General features: G+C 45.5%; 1 pseudogene; it reads right to left on the reverse strand.

Moving 5' to 3' along the window:
• Nucleotides 1-253: 253 nt before the first annotated feature.
• On the reverse strand, nt 254-25068 carry LOC135535085 (receptor-type tyrosine-protein phosphatase-like N; annotated as a pseudogene).
• Between the last annotated feature and the right edge of the window lie 234 nt (nt 25069-25302).

A 25302-nucleotide genomic window follows, 5' to 3' on the forward strand; every position in this document is an offset into this window, starting at 1 on the left:
TGCTGCACAGCCAACTTCTACCTGTTTGTGCTGCACAGCCAACTTCTACCTGTTTGTGCTGCACAGCCAACTTCTACCTGTTTGTGCTGCACAGCCAACTTCTACCTGTTTGTGCTGCACAGCCAACTTCTACCTGTTTGTGCTGCACAGCCAACTTCTACCTGTTTGTGCTGCACAGCCAACTTCTACCTGTTTGTGCTGCACAGCCAACTTCTATGGCCCTTTGTCGATGAAGACACTGAGCTAAGTTTACCTGCAGTGGACGATGATGGGGCAGGATCGAGCTCTGTAGCATCTATTCACCTTCCTGTTGGAGGGAGGCAGAGGACGAGAAGGGAGGAAGGAGAGAGAGAGGGGTGGGTGGGAGAGAGAGGGAGGGGTGGTAGAGAGGAGGGGGTAGTAGAGAGGGAGGGGTGGTAGAGAGGGAGGGGGTGGTAGAGAGGGAGGGGTGGTAGAGAGGGAGGGTGGGAGGGAGAGAGGGAGGGGTGAGTGTGAGAGAGGGGGAGGGAGGGAGGGGGAGAGAGGGAGGTTGGTGGGAAGAGAGGGAGGGGGGTAGGAGAGAGGGAGGGGGTGGGAGGGAGGGAGGGAGGGGCATGGAGGAGGAGGGATAGAGAATATATCATAAAATATCATTTTAGCTGAAAAGTTTAAATTGGGTACTGCAGTACTGTGTTACATTTCTACTGTACTGATCTTAAACCATACACAGAAAAACAACATGCCAAACTCTGCCTGCCTAAACTCTGCCTGCCCTAAGGATAACAATTCTAACAAAGTTAGTTATAAACCCTTCAGTGGACAGGACAGAAAGTGAGGGAGGAGTAGAGGGAGGAAGAAAGGGATGATGGAAGGAAGAGGAAAAGAAGAAAGGGAGGAGGAGACTATCCGGTCAGCGTCGACTGCTGCAGTCACACCCAGCCAATAATCATTTTTGTGACTATGCAACTGGACCCAGACTACTAGCTGCAAATCGCAAAAATGACACTGGGAGATGTGGGAACCCCAAGGCCTATAGCTGACCACCGTCACTGAGAGAGAGGGACGGAGAGATATAGATGGTTCACTTTATATATTATCTACCTTACTTGCTTTGGCAATGTTAACATGTTTCCCATGCCAATAAAGCCCTTGAATTGAATTGAATTGGTTGGAACGAGAGATGGCTAGAGGAAGAGAGGGACAATCAGGGAGGGACAACTAAAAATGAAGGCTAATACACAGCACACGGGTTTCATTAATCATGTCAGGGTCAAAGGTCAAGGAGGCTCGGTCATACAGGACCCTATGGGGCCATATGATAGTGAACAGGACATCACGCTGTTTGCTTAGCGAGTACCGCTTCCTCCCGCCTCGGCTCATACCCGAGGCTCTAACCCTGGACCTCTGCCTTGCAAACAGACACGACCGCCCTCCCGAAGCTTCTCATCCTATTCGGCAGTGCAAGAGGAGACACCTGAGGCTGAGGAGTGAGTTTCACAGACCCCCATCTGCTACTAGGTTACAGCTACAGTACACAGTAGAACCAGGAAGACAGGGACACACAGACCAGATAGGTGCAGTGAACTATATTGACACATAGACCAGATAGGTGCAGTGAACTATATTGACACAGACCAGATAGGTGCAGTGAACTATATTGACACATAGACCAGATAGGTGCAGTGAACTATATTGACACACAGACCAGATAGGTGCAGTGAGATATATTGACACACAGACCAGATAGGTGCAGTGAACTATATTGACACACAGACCAGATAGGTGCAGTGAAATATATTGACACACAGACCAGATAGGTGCAGTGAAATACATTGTGTTACAGGGTCAGGCATATAGTAGTATGGCGCACATGGAGCAAATTAGGGTCAAGTGTCTTGCTCAAGGACACATTGACAGAATTTTTCACCTTGACGGCTCGGATTTCTATATCAGCAACCTTTCAGTTACTGGCCCAAAGCTCTAACCTCTAGGCTATTTGCAGTACCTGCGGAAGTCCAGCAGAGGGCGTGTGGAGGTAGGGATTCCGTTGGAGGGCCAGCTGAGCAGGTGGAACTGTGTCAAGGATTCGAGTCTCCTGGGTCTGAACGTTCTTCAGGTAGAAACTACGAACCAGGAAGTCCTTACACCAGATGTGTTCAGAGACCAAATTCACCTGGTAGGGAATATCCATAGAGATATATAATATAAATTCACCTAGGAAACTTTGCTCTGACCTTTTCAACACATTAATATTTCTCTCCTCAACTCTTAGCCAAGAGAGACTGGTATGCATAGTATTTATATCAGTCCTCTGATTACAATGAAGAGCAGACGTGCCGCTCTGTTCTGGAACAACTGCAGCTTAACTAGGTGTTTAGCACTATACCATATGACTGGACAATAATCAAGATTAGACCAAACTAGAGCCTGCAGAACTTGCTTTGTGGAGTGTGGTGTCAAAAAGCAGAGCATCTCTTTATTACTGACAGACCTCTCCCCATCTCTTTATTACAGACAGACCTCTCCCCATCTCTTTATTACAGACAGACCTCTCTCTCCCCATCTCTTTATTACAGACAGACCTCTCCCCATGTCTTTATTACAGACAGACCTCTCCCCATCTCTTTATTACAGACAGACCTCTCCCCATCTCTTTACTACAGACAGATCTCTCCCCATCTCTTTATTACAGACAGACCTCTCCCCATCTCTTTATTACAGACAGACCTCTCCCCATCTCTTTACTACAGACAGACCTCTCCCATCTCTTTATTACAGACAGACCTCTCCCCCATCTCTTTTATTACAGACAGACCTCTCCCCCATCTCTTTATTACAGACAGACCTCTCCCCCATCTCTATATTACTGGACAGACCTCTCCCCCATCTCTTTATTATGGACAGACCTCTCCATCTCTTTATTACAGACAGACCTCTCCCCCATCTCTTTATTACAGACAGACCTCTCCCCATCTCTTTATTGCGGACAGACCCTCTCCCCATCTCTTTTATTACTGACAGACCTCTCCCATCTCTTTATTACAGACAGACCTCTCCCCATCTCTTTATTACAGACAGACCTCTCCTCATCTCTTTATTACAGACAGACCTCTCCTCATCTCTTTATTACAGACAGACCTCTCCCCATCTCTTTATTACAGACAGACCTCTCCCCATCTCTTTATTACAGACAGACCCTCCCCATCTCTTATTCCAGACAGACCTCTCCCCCATCTCTTTATTACAGACAGACCTCTCCCCCATCTCTTTACTACAGACAGACCTCTCCTCATCTCTTTATTACAGACAGACCTCTCCCCATCTCTTTATTACAGACAGACCTCTCCCCATCTTTACAACCATTCAATCTATATGTTTTGACCATGACAGTTTAAGGTATCAAGAAGTAATTCAGTTTCCTCATCGTGTTTTCAACAGCCACACCATTCATTACCAGATTCAGCCGAGGTCTAGAACTTAGGGAATGATTTGTACCAAATACAATGCTCTTAGTATTAGAGATGTTCAGGACCAGTTTATTACTGGCCACCCATTCCAAAACAGACTGCAACTCTTTGTTCAGGGTTTCAGTGACTTCATTAGCTGTGGTTGCTGATGCGTATATGGTTGAATCTTCAGAATACATGGACAGAAAGGCTTTTTAAAATGCCAGTGGCAAGTCATTGGTAAAAATAGAAAAGAGTAGAGGGCCTGAGAGCTGCCTTGTGGTACACTACACTTACCTGTTTGACATTAGAGACACTTCTATTAAAGAAAACCCTTTGGAGTTCTATTAGATCGATAGCTCTGAATCCAGGGATATGACAGACGTTGGAAAAGCCATAATACAAGTTCTCAAACAACAGGTCATGGACAATAATATCAAAGGCTGCACCGAAATCTAACAGTACAGCTCCTACAATCTTCTTATTATCAATTTCTTTCAACCTATCATCAGTCATTAGTGTCAGTGCATTACATATTGAGTGCCCCTTCTCTATAAGCATACAAAGTATGTTGTTAATTTTTTAAACAGAGAAATAGCATTGTATTTGGTCAAACACAAAGAAAACTAAGAAGAAGAACAGTAATAAAAAGATTTCAGTCACAGTGAGATGCGCAAACACACACACACACACACACACACACACACACACACACACACACACACACACACACACACACACACACACACACACACACACACACACACACACACACACCACACACACCGCCAGTGTCTATCCAGAGTCAGACCCCCTCACCTCGTAGATGTGGTAGAGGGAGGATCCCTCATCAGGCCAGTAGCGAACACACTGAATCTCTCCATCCTCAATCAGGGCTGTCATCATCACTATCACTGTACAGCCATTCTCCCAGACTGTCTATAGAACAACACAGCAGTTAAAACAGCAGTGTGCCTGCACTCTGTGAGATATCTGTGTCAAATGTACTAATACACAACAAATACACAGTATTGGTCACCTTTGACTACCACAGTCTTTAGTGTTAGCAATAATGTTTCCTCAGAGTACTGTGTGCTACTGACCTGCCAGAAGTCAGCGATGGTGTGTGCCACTGACCTGCCAGAAGTCAGCGATGGTGTGTGCTACTGACCTGCCAGAAGTCAGCGATGGTGTGTGCTACTGACCTGCCAGAAGTCAGCGATGGTCTGTGCTACTGACCTGCCAGAAGTCAGCGATGGTGTGTGCCACTGACCTGCCAGAAGTCAGCGATGGTGTGTGCCACTGACCTGCCAGAAGTCAGCGATGGTGTGTGCTACTGACCTGCCAGAAGTCAGCGATGGTGTGTGTGCTACTGACCTGCCAGAAGTCAGCGATGGTGTGTGCTACTGACCTGCCAGAAGTCATGACGATGGTGCGTGCTACTGACCTGCCAGAAGTCAGCGATGGTGTGTGCTACTGACCTGCCAGAAGTCAGCGATGGTGTGTGCTACTGACCTGCCAGAAGTCAGCGATGGTGTGTGCTACTGACCTGCCAGAAGTCAGCGATGGTGTGTGCTACTGACCTGCCAGAAGTCAGCGGTGGGTGCTACTGACCTGCCAGAAGTCAGCGATGGTGTGTGCTACTGACCTGCCAGAAGTCAGCGATTGTGTGTGCCAGTGGTCCCTGGGTGGCGTAAGCAGGCAGTCGAGGGTCATGGTCAATCTGGGGTTTACAGAGAGAGAATAATGACATTTGTGACGTGTGACATTGTGTCAACTACGACAGTCTACACCATCACCATCTCAAGAGCAGCAGTCAGAGGTCTTACTATGGTGCTGGCGTTAATGTAGTCTTCGTTGGTGGAGTTGCTCTCCGCCTTCAGTTTCACACGGGAATGATCATCTGGAATAAAACAGATAGTGACTGACCAAGCTGTACAGGAGGTACAGAACATAACAGATAATAACTGACCAAGCTGTACAGGAGGTACAGAACATAACAGATAATAACTGACCAAGCTGTACAGGAGGTACAGAACATAACAGATAATAACTGACTAAGCTGTACAGGAGGCACAGAACATAACAAATAATAACTGACCAAGCTGTACAGGAGTGCACAGAACATAACAAATAATAACTGACCAAGCTGTACAGGAGGTACAGAACAGATAGTAACTGACCAAGCTGTACAGGAGGTACAGAACATAACAGATAATAACTGACCAAGATGTACAGGAGGTACAGAAACATAACAGATAAATAACTGACCAAGCTGTACAGGAGGCACAGAACATAACAGATAATAACTGACCAAGCTGTACAGGAGGTACAGAACATAACAGATAATAACTGACCAAGATGTACAGGAGGATCAGAACAGATAGTAACTGACCAAGCTGTACAGGAAGTACAGAAATAAGATGCCAATCCAACACAGTTTAATTAACGGCCTGTGAACAGCAATAGGACTTGTAAAGGCATTTTCCCTGAGATCACTTTTGCTGTAAACGCCACGGATGCCAGCCTGCTGAAATCCATGAAGTCAACCACAGTGAACAGGTTGTCTGTCTGAGTCCGTTTGAATCCCAACCTAAGACCGGAGGAGGATAAACTCCAGGAGAGGCATGTAAGACTCCACAGGGAAGAGAGTCCGGACAGCGGTTCTTCACTCAGGTGGGCTTCACTCTGTGCCACAGTGACAGCACTGGGTCCAGCCTGGTAGGAACAAAGATCCTCCCACTCCTTCAGCAGACGGTCCTTATTCTCCAGATGATCCTCCATATAGGCCTGGGCAGAGAGGAACACCTAACGTTAAGGGCAGAGAGGAACACTAACGTTAAGGGGCAGAGAGGAACACTAACGTTAAGGGCAGAGAGAACACTAACGTTTAAGGGGCAGAGAGGAACACTAACGTTAAGGGGCAGAGAGGAACACTAACGTTAAGGGGCAGAGAGGAACACTAACGTTAAGGGCAGAGAGGAACACTAACGTTAAGGGGCAGAGAGGAACACTAACGTTAAGGCAGAGAGGAACACTAACGTTAAGGGGCAGAGGCACACTAACGTTAAGGGGCAGAGGAACACTAACGTTAAGGGGCAGAGAGGAACACTAACGTTGGGCGGGCAGAGAGGAACACTAACGTTAAGGGGCAGGAGAGGAACACTAACGTTAAGGGGCAGAGAGGAACACTAACGCAGGGGCAGAGAGAACACTAACGTTAAGGGGCAGAGGAACACTAACGTTAAGGGGCAGAGAGGAACACTAACGTTAAGGGGCAGAGGAACAATAACGTTTAAGGGGGCAGAGAGGAAACACTAACGTTAAGGGGCAGAGAGAACACTAACGTTAAGGGGCAGAGAGTGAACAATAACGTTAAGGGGCAGAGAGGCACACTAACGTTATGGCAGAGAACACTAACGTTAAGGGCAGAGAGGAACACTAACGTTAAGGGGCAGAGAGGAACACTAACGTGCCGAGGGCAGAGAGAACACTAACGGCAAGGGGCAGAGAGGAACACTAACGTTAAGGGCAGAGAGGAACACTAACGTTACGAGGCAGAGAGGGAACACTAACGTTAAGAGGAGAGTTCAGGGAATTTCCCTCCCCCGTTCCCATGGGATATTCTACTAGCTGTAACAGATATTCTACTAGCTGTAACATATATTCTACTAGCTGTACAGATATTCTAATAGGGGCTGTAACAGATATTCTACAAGCTGTAACAGATATTCTACTAGCTGTAACAGATATTCTACTAGCTGTAACAGATATTCTACTAGCTGTAACAGATATTCTACTAGCTGTAACAGATATTCTACTAGCTGTAACATATATTCTACTAGCTGTAACAGATATTCTACTAGCTGTAACATATATTCTACAAGCTGTAACATATATTCTACTAGCTGTAACAGTGTACAGCTTGTTTTGATGATAGCTTTGAGAACGTTATCATTATTAAATAATGAGGATCCGTTCCTGGTCACAGATTGAACCCGGTCCTCTTCACAGATTGAACCCGGTCCTGGTCACAGATTGAACCCGGTCCTCTTCACAGATTGAACCCGGTCCTGGTCACAGATTAAACCCGGTCCTCTTCACAGATTAAACCAGTCCTGGTCACAGATTGAACCCGGTCCTCTTCACAGATTGAACCCGGTCCTGGTCACAGATTGAACCCGGTCCTGGTCACAGATTGAACCGGTCCTGGTCACAGATTGAACCCGGGTCCTCTTCAGATTGAACCCGGTCCTGGTCACAGATTGAACCCGGTCCTGGTCACAGATTGAACCCGGTCCTGGTCACAGATTGAACCCGGTCCTGGTCACAGATTAAACCCAGTCCTGGTCACAGATTGAACCCGGTCCTCTACAGATTGAACCCGGTCCTGGTCACAGATTAAACCTGGTCCTGGACTAAAAAGCATGCTCAATCTCCTCAAAAGTGGAGGACCAGGCATAATCTTTGTCCGGGAAACCAGCCCTATAGCTTTCACATTACAGTAGTAAGGTGTATCACTGTTTTTTATGTCAATGTCACATGTTGAGTTGAGGACTCCATACCCTCTGATACTGACCAGTAGTAAATATAATGACCCCATACCCTCTGATACTGACCAGTAGTAAACATAATGACCCCATACCCTCTGATACTGACCAGTAGTAAACATAATGACCCCATACCCTCTGATACTGACTAGTAGTAAATATAATGACCCTATACCTTGATACTGACCAGTAGTAAATATAATGACCCCATACCCTCTGATACTGACCAGTAGTAAATATAATGACCCTATACCCTCTGATACTGACCAGTAGTAAATATAATGACCCCATACCCTCTGATACTGACCAGTAGTAAATATAATGACCCCATACACTCTGATACTGACCAGTAGTAAATATAATGACCCCATACCCTCTGATACTGACCAGTAGTAAACATAATGACCCCATACCTTCTGACACTGACCAGCAGTAAATATAATGACCCTATACCCTCTGATACTGACCAGTAGTAAATATAATGACCCTATACCCTCTGATACTGACCAGTAGTAAATATAATGACCCCATACCCTCTGATACTGACCAGTAGTAAATATAATGACCCTATACCTCTGATACCGACCAGTAGTAAATATAATGACCCCATACCCTCTGATACTGACCAGTAGTAAATATAATGACCCTATACCCTCTGATACTGACCAGTAGTAAATATAATGACCCCATACCCTCTGATACTGACCAGTAGTAAATATAATGACCCTATACCCTCTGATACTGACCAGTAGTAAATATAATGACCCCATACCCTCTGATACTGACTAGTAGTAAACATAATGACCCCATACCCTCTGATACTGACCAGTAGTAAATATAATGACCCTATACCCTGATACTGACCAGTAAAATATAATGACCCCATACCTCTGATACTGACCAGTAGTAAATATAATGACCCCATACCCTCTGATACTGACCAGTAGTAAACATAATGACCCCATACCCTCTGATACTGACCAGTAGTAAATATAATGACCCCATACCCTCTGATACTGACCAGTAGTAAATATAATGACCCCATACCCTCTGATACTGACCAGTAGTAAATATAATGACCCCATACCCTCTGATACTGACCAGTAGTAAACATAATGACCCCATACCCTCTGATACTGACCAGTAGTAAATATAATGACCCCATACCCTCTGATACTGACCAGTAGTAAACATAATGACCCCCATACCCTCTGATACTGACCAGTAGTAAATATAATGACCCCATACCCTCTGATACTGACCAGCAGTAAATATAATGACCCCATACCTCTGATACTGACCAGTAGTAAATATAATGACCCCATACCCTCTGATACTGACCAGTAGTAAATATAATGACCCCATACCCTCTGATACTGACCAGTAGTAAATATAATGACCCCATACCTCTGATACTGACCAGTAGTAAATATAATGACCCCATACCCTCTGATACTGACCAGTAGTAAACATAATGACCCCATACCCTCTGATACTGACCAGTAGTAAACATAATGACCCCATACCCTCTGATACTGACCAGTAGTAAATATAATGACCCCATACCCTCTGATACTGACCAGTAGTAAATATAATGACACCATACCCTCTGATACTGACCAGTAGTAAATATAATGACCCCATACCCTCTGATACTGACCAGTAGTAAATATAATGACCCCATACCCTCTGATACTGACCAGTAGTAAATATAATGACCCCATACCCTCTGATACTGACCAGTAGTAAATATAATGACCCCATACCTTCTGATACTGACCAGTAGTACATATAATGACCCTATACCCTGATACTGACCAGTATCATGTGACCAGTAGAGATGTCCATGTTGGACTGGGCGGGCTCCTCGCTCAGGAGGGCGTACTGCTGTGTGAGGAGGGGCTGTGTTGTGGGCCGTCACTGAACTGGGACGACACACTGCTCACCCTGGAGGTGTCTGTCCCCCTCCGACCCCCCCGCTCCCCCCGCCCACCGCCTCCCCTGACGACTGAACGACGGCTTGGCTGCCATGTGCTGCCTGCAGAGCTCCTGAGAAAGTCAACAGAGAGAGAGAGATTCCACTAAACAAGATGTTCATCACTTTCATCAGCTCATAAATATGATTATATCGTCAACAACTTCTGAGAAAATGAACAAAGACATTTAAAACGAGAAGCCAACTGGGTATCATCATTTTCATCTGTGATAATCATCGTTTGGTTGTTAACACCTATGTTATTATGACTCCTCCGGTTTACTATCATCCTCATTTGTTGTAAACATCTTCATCATTATGACACCTGTTTACTATCATCTTCGTCATGTGTCATGTGAAGCAGAGGAAGTAGTTTGGTGATTGTTGTCACAATAATGAAGGTGTATTACATTCGATCAGATCGTCATCATCATCATCACTGTGATTGAGAACCCCCCCCCAGTCTTTCATGTTCACTAAAGCCTGACCTCTAACATCCCCCTTTACCGGTGACAGACCGGGAGAACTAGAGGTTTAACTGGGAAAGGAACCCTCTTTCCAGGTGGAGCGAACTACACTGCTCAACAGAAATAAAGGGAACACTAAAATAACACATCCTAGATCTGAATGAATGAAATATTATTGTTAAATACTTTTTATTTACATAGTTGAATGTGCTGACAACAAAATCACGCAAAAAATATCAACGGAAATCAAATTTATCAACCCATGGAGGTCTGGATTTGGAGTCCACACTACAGACTGATCCAACTTTGATGTAATGTCCTTAAAACAAGTCAAAATGAGGCTCAGTAGTGTATGTGGCCTCCACGTGCCTGTATGACCTCCCTTCAACGCCTGGCATGCTCCTGATGAGGTGGCGGATGGTCTCCTGAGGGATCTCCTCCCAGACCTGACTAAAGCATCCACCAACTCCTGGACAGTCTGTGGTGCAACGTGGCGTTGGTGGATGGAGCGAGACATGATGTCCCAGATGTGCTCAATTGGATTCAGGTCTGGGGGAACGGGCGGGCCAGTCCATAGCATCAATGCCTTCCTCTTGCACTCCAGCCACATGAGGTCAAGCATTGTCTTGCATTAGGAGGAACCCAGGGCCAATCGCACCAGCATATGGTCTCACAAGGGGTCTGAGGATCTCATCTCGGAACCTAGCTACCTCTGGAGAGCACACATGGAGGGCTGGGCGGCCCCCAAAGAAATGCCACCCCACACCATGACTGACCCACTGCCAAACCGGTCATGCTGGAGGATGTTGCAGGCAACAGAACGTTCTCCACTCTGTCACGTCTATCACATGTGCTCAGTGTGAACCTGCTTTCATCTGTGAAGAGCACAGGGCGCCAGTGGCAAATTTGCCAATCTTGGTGTTCTCTGCTTAAATGCCAAACGTCCTGCACGGTGTTGGGCTGTAAGCATAACCCCCACCTGTGGACGTCGGGCCCTCATACCACCCTCATGGAGTATGAGCAGACACATGAACATTTGTGGCCTGCTGGAGGTCATTTTGCAGGGCTCCGGCAGTGCTCCTCCTGCTCCTCCTTGCACAAAGGCAGAGGTAGCGGTCCTGCTGCTGGGTTGTTGCCCTCCTACGGCCTCCTCCACGTCTCCTGATGTACTGGCCTGTCTCCTGGTAGCGCCTCCATGCTCTGGACACTACGCTGACAGACACAGCAAACCTTCTTGCCACAGCTCGCATTGATGTGCCATCCTGGTTGAGCTGCACTACCTGAGCCACTTGTGTGGGTTGTAGACTCTGTCTCATGCTACCACTAGAGTGAAAGCACCGCCAGCATTCAAAAGTGACCAAAACATCAGCCAGGAAGCATAGGAACTGAGAAGTGGTCTGTGGTCACCACCTGCAGAACCACTCCTTTATTGGGGGTGTCTTGCTAATTGCCTATAATTTCCACCTGTTGTCTATTCCATTTGCACAACAGCATGTGAAATGTATTGTCAATCAGTGTTGCTTCCTAAGTGGACAGTTTGATTTCACAGAAGTGTGATTGACCTGGAGTTACATTGTGTTGTTTAAGTGTTCCCTTTATTTTTGAGCAGTGTATAACTATTTGAATACAGAATACAGACCCCCTAAAAAGGACTACTTTTTTAAAGCTATTTGAATACAGATCCCCTAAAAATGACTACTTGCTATTTGAATACAGATCTAAGAAAGTAACTTTTTTAAAGCTACTTTCTGAAACTATTGGATTGGCTGCCTTCAACTAACGGCAGGGCTGTAAAGAGAATGAATAGAGCACACAGCATCCCATAATACTCTCCCTGAATGTCCGTTGCCTCAGGTGTACATAAGTCAAACCAATTAACCAATTATCTATATATATTTTCAATATGAAATCCACAAACATAATTTAAAAAAAAAAATTGAATTTATATTAAAAGTTGGGTGAAAATAATGACAGAATTCCTTTAGGTTGATGACTTTTGCAAATCCAATGTTTTCCAACGTCATCAAATGTTTTGTTTGTTTTGACGTGCACCAACGCTTTAGAAGTAGTTCTCTATATAAAGAATAGGGTGTCATTTGGGAGTACATCCTGACCTCTCCTACCTGGTAGTCAACGTGTGTCTCCGGTCCTCCCTCGGTCCGAGGCCCAGTTTCCTGAGGCCAGCTGCTTGGCGTGGTGTCGGAGACAGGCGATGGTCAACGCTACCACTACCACGCCCACACACGCCATGGACACCAGCGTCAATACCAGCCCACTGGACCCCTCCCTCACCCGCGTGGCATGGGGCAGCCCATGTCCCCGCTTCTCTGGAGAGAGAGAGAGAGAGAGAGATTCATGTCGACAAAGATACCTGTTTGTTTATGTATACTACCGTTCAAAAGTTTGGGGTGACTTAGAAATGTCCTTGTTAATAAAATAACACAGCTGAAAACTGAAAATTATATATATATATATATATATATATAGCCTTGCGATTGAGAAAGGAAGAAAGGCTACGTGCTCACTGCCCACAAAATGAGGTGGAAACTGAGCTGCACTTCCTAACCTCCTGCCAAATATATATAGATATTTTAACTAGGTAAGTAAGTTATTAACAAATTCTTACTTCCAATGAGATGGAACAGAGTTCCATACAATAATGGCTCTATATAAAACGGTAAACTTTCTTGAATTTGTTCTAGGTTTGGGGGAAAGACCCCTGGTGGCATGTCTGGTGGGGTGTGTAAGTCAGAACTGTGTGTAACTTGACTATCCAAACAATATGGGATTTTCATTTTTGTTTATCTATTTCACTTGCTTTGGCAATGTAAACATATGTTTCCCATGCCAATAAAGCCCCTTATATTGAAATTGAATTGAGAGACAAAGATAGAGAATGAGAGCACAGCATGATACTACCCCCTGTCTGATGAAGCTGGTGTCTGGCAGCCTCAGTGGGGAGGACTGGGCCAGGCTTCTTCCATGGCAACAGAGAAATGCTCGTGCAATGTGTGGTCGTTAGGGGAAGCGGCGCCCTGCTCACTCTCTAGTGATCCAACCTACACCTCACTAACTAACACCCTGGACATTCAAACCAATTTTTTTTTCTCTCTCTCTCTCCCCTCTCTCTCCTTAAAATGTCCCGGGAGGGGGAGCATGGACGGAGGGACTGGGCTTCGGACTGGGGCTCCTCACCTGCTACTCCAGAGGGGCCCTCGGAAGGGAGTGCGTATCGCAAATGGCACCCTATTCCCTATAGTGCACTACTTTAGACCAGAGCCCTATTCCGTATATAGTGCACTACTGTAGACCAGAGCCCAATTCCCTATATAGTGCACTACTTTAGACCAGAGCCCTATTCCGTATATAGTGCACTACTGTAGACCAGAGCCCAATTCCCTATATAGTGCACTACTTTAGACCAGAGCCCTATTCCCTATATAGTGCACTACTATAGACCAGAGCCCTATTCCTACATAGTGCACTACTATAGACTAGAGCCCTATTCCCTATATGCACTACTATAGACCAGAGCCCTATTCACTAAATAGTGCACTACTATAGACCAGAGCCCTATTCCCTATATAGTGCACTACTATAGACCAGAGCCCTATTCCCTGTATAGTGCACTACTATAGACCAGAGCCCTATTCCCTATATAGTGCACTACTATAGACCAGAGCCCTATTCCCTGTATAGTGCACTACTATAGACCAGAGCCCTATTCCTGTATAGTGCACTACTATAGACCAGAGCCCTATTCCCTGTATGGTGCACTACTATAGACCAGAGCCCTATTCCCTGTATAGTGCACTACTATAGACCAGAGCCCTATTCCCTGTATAGTGCACTACTATAGACCAGAGCCCTATTCCCTACATAGTGCACTACTATAGACTAGAGCCCTATTCCCTACATAGTGCACTACTATAGACCAGAGCCCTATTCACTAAATAGTGCACTTACCTAGACCAGAGCCCTATTCACCTATATAGTGCACTACTTTAGACCAGAGCCCTATTCCCTACATAGTGCACTACTATAGACCAGAGCCCTATTCCCTACATAGTGCACTACTATAGACTAGAGCCCTATTCCCTACATAGTGCACTACTATAGACCAGAGCCCTATTCACTAAATAGTGCACTACTATAGACCAGAGCCCTATTCCCTATATAGTGCACTACTATAGACCAGAGCCCTATTCCCTGTATAGTGCACTACTATAGACCAGAGCCCTATTCCCTGTATAGTGCACTACTATAGACCAGAGCCCTATTCCCTACATAGTGCACTACTATAGACTAGAGCCCTATTCCCTACATAGTGCACTACTATAGACCAGAGCCCTATTCACTAAATAGTGCACTACTATAGACAGAGCCCTATTCCCTATATAGTGCACTACTATAGACCAGAGCCCTATTCCCTGTATAGTGCACTACTATAGACCAGAGCCCTATTCCCTGTATAGTGCACTACTATAGACCAGAGCCCTATTCCCTACATAGTGCACTACTATAGACCAGAACCCTATTCCCTACATAGTGCACTACTATAGACCAGAGCCCTATTCCCTATATAGTGCACTACTTTAGTCTAGAGCCCTATGGGAATAGGTTGCCATTTGGGACGTGGCGGGAGATGGACAGGTCTTTATACTGGGGCAGAAGAGGAGCTGCAAGAGGAGGAGCTGGCAGGTAGAATTAGGTCCTGGGGGGGTTAAGAGTTGTAGAGAGGAGTAAGGTCCTGGAGGAGGGGGGTAGGGGTTAAGAGTTGTAGAGAGGGGGTAATGTCCTGGGGGTTAAGAGTTGTAGAGAGGGGGTAAGGTCCTGGGGGTTAAGAGTTGTAGAGAGGGGGTTTCTGGGGGTAGGGGTTAAGAGTTGTAGAGAGGGGGTAAGGTCCTGGGGGTTAAGAGTTGTAGAGAGGGGGTAATGTCCTGGGGGTTAAGAGTTGTAGAGAGGGGGTAATGTCCTGGGGGTTAAGAGTTGTAGAGAGGGGGGGTAAGGTCCTGGGGATTAAGAGTTGTAGAGAGGGGTAAGGTCCTGGGGGTTAAGAGTTGTAGAGAGGGGGTAAGGTCCTGGGGTTAAGAGTTGTAGAGAGGGGGTAAGGTCCTGGGGGTTAAGAGTTGTAGAGGGGGGTAAGGTCCTGGAGGAGGGGGTAGGGGTTAAGAGTTGTAGAGAGGGGTAAGATCCTGGGGGTTAAGAGTTGTGGAGAGGGGGTAAGGTCCTGGGGGTTAAGAGTTGTAGAGAGGGGTAAGGTCCTGGGGGGTTAAGAGTTGTAGAGAGGGGGTAAGGTCCTGGGAGGGGTGTAGGGGTTAAGAGTTGTAGAGAGGGGTAAGGTCCTTGGGGGTTAAGAGTTGTAGAGAGGGGGTAAGGTCCTTGGGGGTTAAGAGTTGTAGAGAGGGGTAAGGTCCTTGGGGGTTAAGAGTTGTAGAGAGGGGGTAAGGTCCTTGGGGTTAAGAGTTGTAGAGAGGGGTAAGGTCCTGGGGGTTAAGAGTTGTAGAGAGGGGGGTAAGGTCCTGGGGGTTAAGAGTTGTAGAGAGGGGGTAATGTCCTGGGGGTTAAGAGTTGTAGAGAGGGGTTAAGGTCCTGGGGGTTAAGAGTTGTAGAGAGGGGGTAAGGTCCTGGGGGTTAAGAGTTGTAGAGAGGGGGTAATGTCCTGGGGGTTAAGAGTTGTAGAGAGGGGGTAAGGTCCTGGGGGTAGGGGTTAAGAGTTGTAGAGATGGGGTAAGGTCCTGGAGGAGGGGGGTAGGGGTTAAGAGTTGTAGAGAGGGGGTAAGGTCCTGGGGATTAAGAGTTGTAGAGAGGGGGTAAGGTCCTTGGGGGTTAAGAGTTGTAGAGAGGGGGTAAGGTCCTTGGGGGTTAAGAGTTGTAGAGAGGGGGTAAGGTCCTTGGGGGTTAAGAGTTGTAGAGAGGGGGTAAGGTCCTGGGGGTTAAGAGTTGTAGAGAGGGGTAAGGTCCTGGGGTTAAGAGTTGTAGAGAGGGGGTAATGTCCTGGGGGTTAAGAGTTGTAGAGAGGGGGTTAAGGTCCTGGGGTTAAGAGTTGTAGAGAGGGGTAAGGTCTTGGGGGTTAAGAGTTGTAGAGAGGGGGTAAGTTCCTGGGGTTAAGAGTTGTAGAGAGGGGGTAAGGTCCTGGGGGTTAAGAGTTGTAGAGAGGGGTAGGTCCTGGGGGTTAAGAGTTGTAGAGAGGGGGTAAGGTCCTGGGGGTTAAGAGTTGTAGAGAGGGGGTAAGGTCCTGGGGTTAAGAGTTGTAGAGAGGGGGTAGGTCCTTGGGGGTAGGGGTTAAGAGTTGTAGAGAGGGGGTAAGGTCCTGGGGGTTAAGAGTTGTAGAGACGGGGTAAGGTCCTTGGGGGAGGGGTTAAGAGTTGTAGAGAGGGGGTAAGGTCCTGGGGTTAAGAGTTGTAGAGACGGGGTAAGGTCCTTGGGGTAGGGGTTAAGAGTTGTAGAGAGGGGTAAGGTCCTGGGGGTAGGGGTTAGGGAGTTGTAGAGAGGGGGTAAGGTCCTGGGGGTAGGGGTTAAGAGTTGTAGAGAGGGGGTAAGGTCCTGGAGGGGGGGGTAGGGATTAAGAGTTGTAGAGAGGGGGTAAGGTCCTGGGAGGGGCAGTGAATATATTGAATACATTACTGACTTCTGACCCCACTAAACACTAGTCAGCAACATAGCAGTATAACACAAGAAACAAAGAACAAAACACCATATAACAAAATCAGCCTTCTAGAGAGGGTTAAAGAAATGCAGTGTTCCAGGAACCCCCCTCTTCAACCCCTGACCCTTGACCTCTAACCCTTACTCAGCCAACCAGTCAGCCACAGATAATCCCTGACTCCATCACTGCAGCCGGCGTAAGCAGAACCACTGACATGAACATGATCACAATAATGACCACAACAATGATGACAATAATGACCAATATAATGACCACAATAACGATCACAACAATGATCACAATAACGATCACAATAATGACCACAATAATGACCAATATATTGACCACAATAATGATCACAATAAACGATCACAATAATGACCACAATAATGATCACAATAATGACCACAATAATGATCAATATAATGATCAATATAATGATCACAATAATGCTGAAAATGGCAATAAAAATGTTTGATTTATACAATCAACACCTTCTTTAGAAAGTAAAAGTGACTCATTGTTGAGGAATGATTAGCTGTTATCTGCAGGGCCAGTAACGGGAGGCAGACACGTAACATCATCACGTCTTTTAACACAGTGCCAAACCGACCCTGTAACCACAGCAACCCCCACCGCCAGCTGGCACCTCGAGGTGAGAGCAGAGAGAAAAAGAGCACACTACATACTGTTTAACCTTCTAAAGCAAAACTACTAAAGTGGAGCGAAACGGTAGAGACACAGTTGCCCCCTTAACATGATCTTCTCTTGCCCTTAAACACCATGTTTTGGTGTTATTGTCTTTGATTGTATTCAGCCTAGCTGATAAATGTGGTATTCAATTTTATTGTTTCAAAAAAAGGAAGAAAATAACTCTAAAATAATGATTCAAACATTATTCATGTGAAGGCAATATCATTAAATGTATTGGTAGTATTATATGACATTTTAATTCACCAGCAGGCCTATTATATAAACATGACTAATTCACCAGCAGGCCTATTATATAAACATGACTAATTCACCAGCAGGCCTATTATATAAACAGCACTAATTCACCAGCAGGCCTATTATATAAACATGACTAATTCACTGGCAAGCCTATTATATAAAAATGACTAATTCACCAGCAGGCCTATTATATAAACATGACTAATTCACCAGCAGGCCTATTATATAAACATCACTAATTCACCAGCAGGCCTATTATATAAACATGACTAATTCACCAGCAGGCCTATTATATAAACATGACTAATTCACTAGCAGGCCTATTATATAAATCTTTCCAGGTTATTCTGTAACCAAAAATCAATTAATTCAAGTTGTTCTTTTTGATCAACTGAATGCATTCATACAACAAGCACTTAGTTATGCATTTTAATTGGAAATTACCTGTAGCAGGCCAAGGTTTAAATTATGCAGGTGTATTAATGAATAGGCTTTAAATGTTGGCAAATTATTTATTAGTATTATCATCGTTATAATACATTTCATTTCAGGCCATGTTATTAGTAGTTTTGCCTATATGTGTCCATAGAACAAGTCCTCTCTGTTTTTGACAGTCTACATTGCTTTCATTAATTAATGAATTTATTTAGTTGTAAAATAATATGCCATCGTGTCCTTACGATATGAGCAATGAGGCCCAAAACGTTTGTTTCTACTAAAATAATTGATCTTAAATAGTCCTGAAAGAAGCTGCCCTTGTACCTTCTGATATAAAGCCTAGTTCTGAGTGGGTCGTCTACTCAATATAATATTTAGCACAAATTTACACACTCCAGGAAGTTGTTATTAACCATAAAGCTTGACTCATACAACACAATTCATTTCACACAATAAATATATATATAGAGACTAACAATAACCCTCACCACAATCCTCCCCACCAGTCAGCACCGGGGTGGTTTCCACCCGGATCAACCTCTGCATCTCTCCTGAATCAGATCAACCTCTGCATCTCTCCTGAATCAGATCAACCTCTGCATCTCTCCCGAATCAGATCAACCTCTGCATCTCTCCTGAATCAGATCAACCTCTGCATCTCTCCTGAATCAGATCAACCTCTGCATCTCTCCTGAATCAGATCAACCTCTGCATCTCTCCTGAATCAGATCAACCTCTGCATCTCTCCTGAATCAGATCAACCTCTGCATCTCTCCTGAATCAGATCAACCTCTGCATCTCTCCTGAATCAGATCAGCCTCTGCATCTCTCCTGAATCAGATCAACCTCTGCATCTCTCCTGAATCAGATCAACCTCTGCATCTCTCCTGAATCAGATCAACCTCTGCATCTCTCCTGAATCAGATCAACCTCTGCATCTCTCCTGAATCAGATCAGCCTCTGCAGAGATACCCTTACTGATCGGCTATGAAAAGCCAACTGACATTTACTCCTGAGGTGCTGACCTGTTGCTCCTCGACAACCACTGTGATTATTATTATTTGACCCTGCTCGTCATTTATGAACGTTTGAACATCTTGGCCATGTTCTGTTATAATCTCCACCCGGCACAGCCAGAAGAGGACTGGCCACCCCTCATAGCCTGGTTCCTCTCTTGGTTTCTTCCTAGGTTTTGGCCTTTCTAGAGAGTTTTTCCTAGCCACCGTGCTTCTACACCTGCATTGCTTGCTGTTTGGGGTTTTAGGCTGGGTTTCTGTACAGCACTTTGAGACATCAGATGATGTAAGAAAGGCTTTATAAATACATTTGATTTGAACTAAACAACAGATGGAGCTGACGGAGAGTGAGATCAGTGAAGACCAGAACTCGCTGTATGAACCTCAGCGCTCAGAATCACCATCACAGTGTGAGCGAAGATACACTATCGATCACTTTGGGAGAGCGGGATGGTGTTCACGAAAACGGAGAAGGAGCAGGCCATTCAACATTGAATTCAAAAGATACACCCCGTCCATAAAGGGAATCGAAGTAGAATTTCCACAGATTTATTTTTGACTCGTTTCAACGAATGTGCTACCTTGTCCAAGGTCCTGCTGTTTCGACTCTCTCTCTCAACATATGAATGTGTCGACTCTCACTCTCAACATATCAATGTTTCAACTCTCTCTCTCTCTCAACATATGAATGTTTCGACTCTCTCTCTCAACATATGAATGTTTCGACTCTCTCTCTCAACATATGAATGTTTCGACTCTCTCTCTCAACATATCAATGTTTCGACTCTCTCGCTCAACATATGAATGCTCAGCTATGAAAAGCCAACTGACATTTGCTCCTGAGGTGTTGAACTGTTGCACCTTCCATAACCACTGTGGTTATTATTTCTGATGTAAAAAGGGCTTTTTGTAAAATATATTTGATTGATTGATTGTTTGCTGTGCTGTGCTGGATGTTGTCTATTCACAAACTGTCTGAGTGATGGGACATTTATATAGTATCTGTAACATATTTTGTTGTGTATTTAATCTGCATTTTAATTTCTTAAAGTGTCAATCAGCAGTAGAAACAGTGTCTCCCTGCTCCTCTTTGGGTAAAAAGCTGAGGGATGGGCCTGGAGTAATGTAACCACTCTCAGATTAATCGACAGGGCTATAGATACAAGGGCTGACCATCCATGATATCAACATTGTAATTCTGTTTCTATGGTCTGTTCCCACTACCATGTACCCAGTTTGCTTTGGATAACGGTGTCTGCTGAATGGCATATATTATTAAAGTCTACTTTGATACTGGCTAACTAACTAGTGTAGTTACCATTCATTTCCACTAGATGGCAGCCAAAGCTCTAGATGGTTCATGGCAGCCAAAGCCCTAGATGGTTCATGGCAGCCAAAGCTCAAGTTACCATTCATTTCCATTAGATGGTTCATGGCAGCCAAAGCTCTAGATGGTTCATGGCAGCCAAAACTCTAGATGGTTCATGGCAGCCAAAGCTCTAGATGGTTCATGGCAGCCAAAGCCCTAGATGGTTCATGGCAGCCAAAGCTCAAGTTACCATTCATTTCCATTAGATGGTTCATGGCAGCCAAAGCTCTAGATGGTTCATGGCAGCCAAAACTCTAGATGGTTCATGGCAGCCAAAGCTCTAGTTGCCATTCATTTCACTAGATGGCCGGCCGAAGTCACTAGTCTAGCGACTGGGACACGGGGTTAGTGTGCGTTGAAAGTAGTTTTCATCTTCAAAGCAAGTTAATCTGGTTACGCTTGAACCTGTTAAAGTGGACAAGCTAACTCATATTTTTACACAAGGTACAGGCATTAGGTCTATGTCTTAGGCTAGATTTACTAAATGAACTGTTTTTTTTTTCTTCAAACTTTTCTTCACCTTTTATTTTACGGCAGATATCTGAGACCATTCCACCATACAGAATCTGTCCAGATCCTTGATATTCTTCATCAGTAATTATGGACTGTCCTCTTTCAATCCCAACCACAGGTTTTTCAAAGGGGTTTCAAATCCGGAGACTGAGATGGCCATTGCAAAATGTTGATTTTTGTGGTCAATTAACCATTTCATTGTGGATTTTGATGTGTGCTTGTGGTTATTGTCTTGCTGGAAGATCCACTGGCAGTAAGACACGTTCATTACAGGAATAATGACGATAGATAATGCTCTTTTACTGTTTGACCAAATCATGGTTTTAGCCATAATACCCCCCCAAAATAAGACGTTTTGAGTGAGGTGATAATGTAGAATGGGCTCTTTCTACCTACATGTACATATTACCTCAATTTCTTCGACTGTATATAGCCTCCACATTGACTCTGTACCGATACCCCCTGTATATAGCCTCCACATTGACTCTGTACCGATACCCCCTGTATATAGCCTCCACATTGACTCTGTACCCGGTAACCCCTGTATATAGCCTCCACATTGACTCTGTACCGATACCCCCTGTATATAGCCTCCACATTGACTCTGTACCGGTAACCCCTGTATATAGCCTCCACATTGACTCTGTACCGGTACCCTGTATATAGCCTCCACATTGACTCTGTACCGGTACCCCCTGTATATAGCCTCCACATTGACTCTGTACCGGTACCCCCTGTATATAGCCTCCACATTGACTCTGTACCGGTACCCCCTGTATATAGCCTCCACATTGACTCTGTACCGTAACACCCTGTATATAGCCTCCACATTGACTCTGTACCGGTACCCCCTATATATAGCCTCCACATTGACTCTGTACCGTAACACCCTGTATATAGCCTCCACATTGACTCTGTACCGGTACACCCTGTATATAGCCTCCACATTGACTCTGTACCGGTACCCCCTGTATATAGCCTCCACATTGACTCTGTACCAGTACACCCTGTATATAGCCTCCACATTGACTCTGTACCCGTACCCACAGTATATAGTCTCCACATTGACTCTGTACCGTAACACCCTGTATATAGCCTCTACATTGACTCTGTACCGTAACACCCTGTATATAGCCTCCACATTGACTCTGTACCGGTACACCCTGTATATAGCCTCCACATTGACTCTGTACCGGTACCCCTGTATATAGCCTCCCCACATTGACTCTGTACCGGTACCCCCTGTATATAGCCTCCACATTGACTCTGTACCGGTACCCCTGTATATAGCCTCTACATTGACTCTGTACCGTAACACCCTGTATATAGCCTCCACATTGACTCTGTACCGGTACCCCCTGTATATAGCCTCCACATTGACTCTGTACCGGTACTCCCTGTATAGCCTCCACATTGACTCTGTACCGGTACCCCCTGTATATAGCCTCTACATTGACTCTGTACCGTAACACCCTGTATATAGCCTCCACATTGACTCTGTACCGGTACCCCCTGTATATAGCCTCCACATTGACTCTGTACCAGTACCCCCTGTATATAGCCTCCACATTGACTCTGTACCGGTACCCCCTGTATATAGCCTCCACATTGACTCTGTACCGGTACCCCTGTATATAGCCTCCACATTGACTCTGTACCGGTACCCCCTGTATATAGCCTCCACATTGACTCTGTACCGGTACCCTGTATATAGCCTCCACATTGACTCTGTACCGGTACCCCCTGTATATAGCCTCCACATTGACTCTGTGCAGTGCCCCCTGTATATAGCCTCTACATTGACTCTGTACCGTAACACCCTGTATATAGCCTCCACATTGACTCTGTACCGGTACCCCTGTATATAGCCTCCACATTGACTCTGTACCGGTCTCCACCCCCCTCCAGGTGTCGCCCGTCTTCCCCATTATCCCCGGTGCATTTATACCCGTGTTCTCTGTTTGTCTGTTGCCAGTTAGTCTCGTCAAGTCTACCAGCGTTTTTGTTTTTACTGTACTCCTGTTTCTTGTTAGTTCCTGTTTTGTAGTTTTTCCGGTTGTTGACCATTCTGCCTACCTGACCGTGAGCCTGCCTGCTGTTCTGTACCTTACAGACTTTGCCCTGGATTACTGACCTCTGCCTGCCCCCTGTTTCATAAATAAACATTTATTATTTCAAACGGTCTACATCTGGGTCTTATCCTGAGGTCTGATACCTTAACCCTAACCTGTAACCGTAACCCTAACCGTAACTCTAACCGTAAACCTTACCGTAACTCTAACCGTAAACCTTACCATAACCCTTACTGTAAACCTTACCATATCTCGAACCGTAAACCTTACCGTAACTCTAACAACGTAAACCTTACCATAACCCTTACTGTAAACCTTACCATATCTCGAACCGCAACCTAACCGTAAAACCTTACCATATCTCGAACTGTAAACCTTACCGTAACTCTAACCCGTAAACCTTACCATAACCCTTACTGTAAACCTTACCGTAACTCTAACCGGAAACCTTACCATAACCCTTACTGTAAACCTTACCGTAACTCTAACCGTAACACTAACCGTAAACCTTACCGTAACTGTAACCGTAAACCTTACCATAACCCTTACTGTAAACCTTACCATATACGAACCGTAAACCTTACCGTAACCCTAACTGTAAACCTTACCGTAACTCTAATCGTAAACCTTACCGTAACTCTAACCGTAAACCTTACCATAACCTTTACTGTAAACCTTTACCGTAACTCTAACCCTAGCTGTAAACCTTACCGTAACTCTAACTGCAAACCTTACCGTAACCCTTACTGTAAACCTTACCAGTAACTCTAACTCTAACTGTAAACCTTAGGAGGGGGGGAAGAGAGAGGAGAGAGAGGAGTGGGGGAAGAGAAGGAGAGAGGAAGAGAGAGGAGAGGGGAAGAGAGGGAGAGGGAAGAGAGGAGAGAGGGAAGGAAGGAGAGAGGAGAGGGGGAAGAGAGAGGAGAAGAGAAGGAGAAGGAGAAGAGGGAGTGGGGAAGAGAGAGGAGAGAGGGGAAGAGAGAGGAGAGGGGGAAGAGAGAGGAGAAGGAGAAGAGGAGAGAGAGAAGGAAGAGAGAGGGAAGGGGGAAGAGAGAGGGAGAAGGAGAAAGAGAGAGAGAGGGGGAGAGAGGGGAGAAGGAGAAGAGAGAGGAGAGGGGGAAGAGAGAGGGAGAAGGAGAAGAGAGAGGAGAGGGGGAAGAAGAGAGGAGAGGGGGAAGAGAGGGGGAGGGGGAAGGGAGGAGGGAAAGAGGGAGTGGGGAAGAGAGGAAGAAAGAGGAGTTAAGGGAAGAGAGGAGGGAGAGGGTTAGGGAAAAGAGAGGGAGAGGGGAAGAGAAGAGAGAGAGTGGGGGAAGAGAGAGAGAGGAAAGAGAGGAGTTAGGGAAGGAGGAGAGAGGAGTTAGGGAAAAGAGAGGAGAGAGAGGAGTGGGGGAATACATAGACATTTAGCAAGGTTGTCCTGTATCATTCCACTGTGTTACTCATCTCTAGCAGCGTTACCACCCATGGAGGGAGAGAGAGAGAGAGACAGAGAGAGAGACAGAGAGACAGAGAGAGAGAGACAGAGAGAGAGAGAGAGGGCTGATGACATGAAGAAGGGCAGAAGGAAGTTGTACTGTACCTCTCCACACCAGTCTGCAGTATCTTCAACCCTGTCTCAGACTCCAGAAAGGACTTCTGAGACGCTGACAGAGACAAAAAAAAACACACAACAAACCCAAAACAGTCATTATTCATGATTTTCAACACACTATTCTGTCTATGCCTCAAATGGTACTCTGTTCCCTGTTTTAGTTTTAACCCCTACAGAGTGAAAGGATTGTGGGTTCATCCCTGGAATCATGGAAATGTACACTTAGATACTCATATCCTTCAACCCGGCCAGAGACCCAACCTTTACATTCAGCTGGAGTATAGCC

The sequence above is a fragment of the Oncorhynchus masou genome, unplaced genomic scaffold, assembly GCF_036934945.1.
Source record: "Oncorhynchus masou masou isolate Uvic2021 unplaced genomic scaffold, UVic_Omas_1.1 unplaced_scaffold_4422, whole genome shotgun sequence".
Taxonomy (NCBI): Eukaryota; Metazoa; Chordata; class Actinopteri; order Salmoniformes; family Salmonidae; genus Oncorhynchus; species Oncorhynchus masou.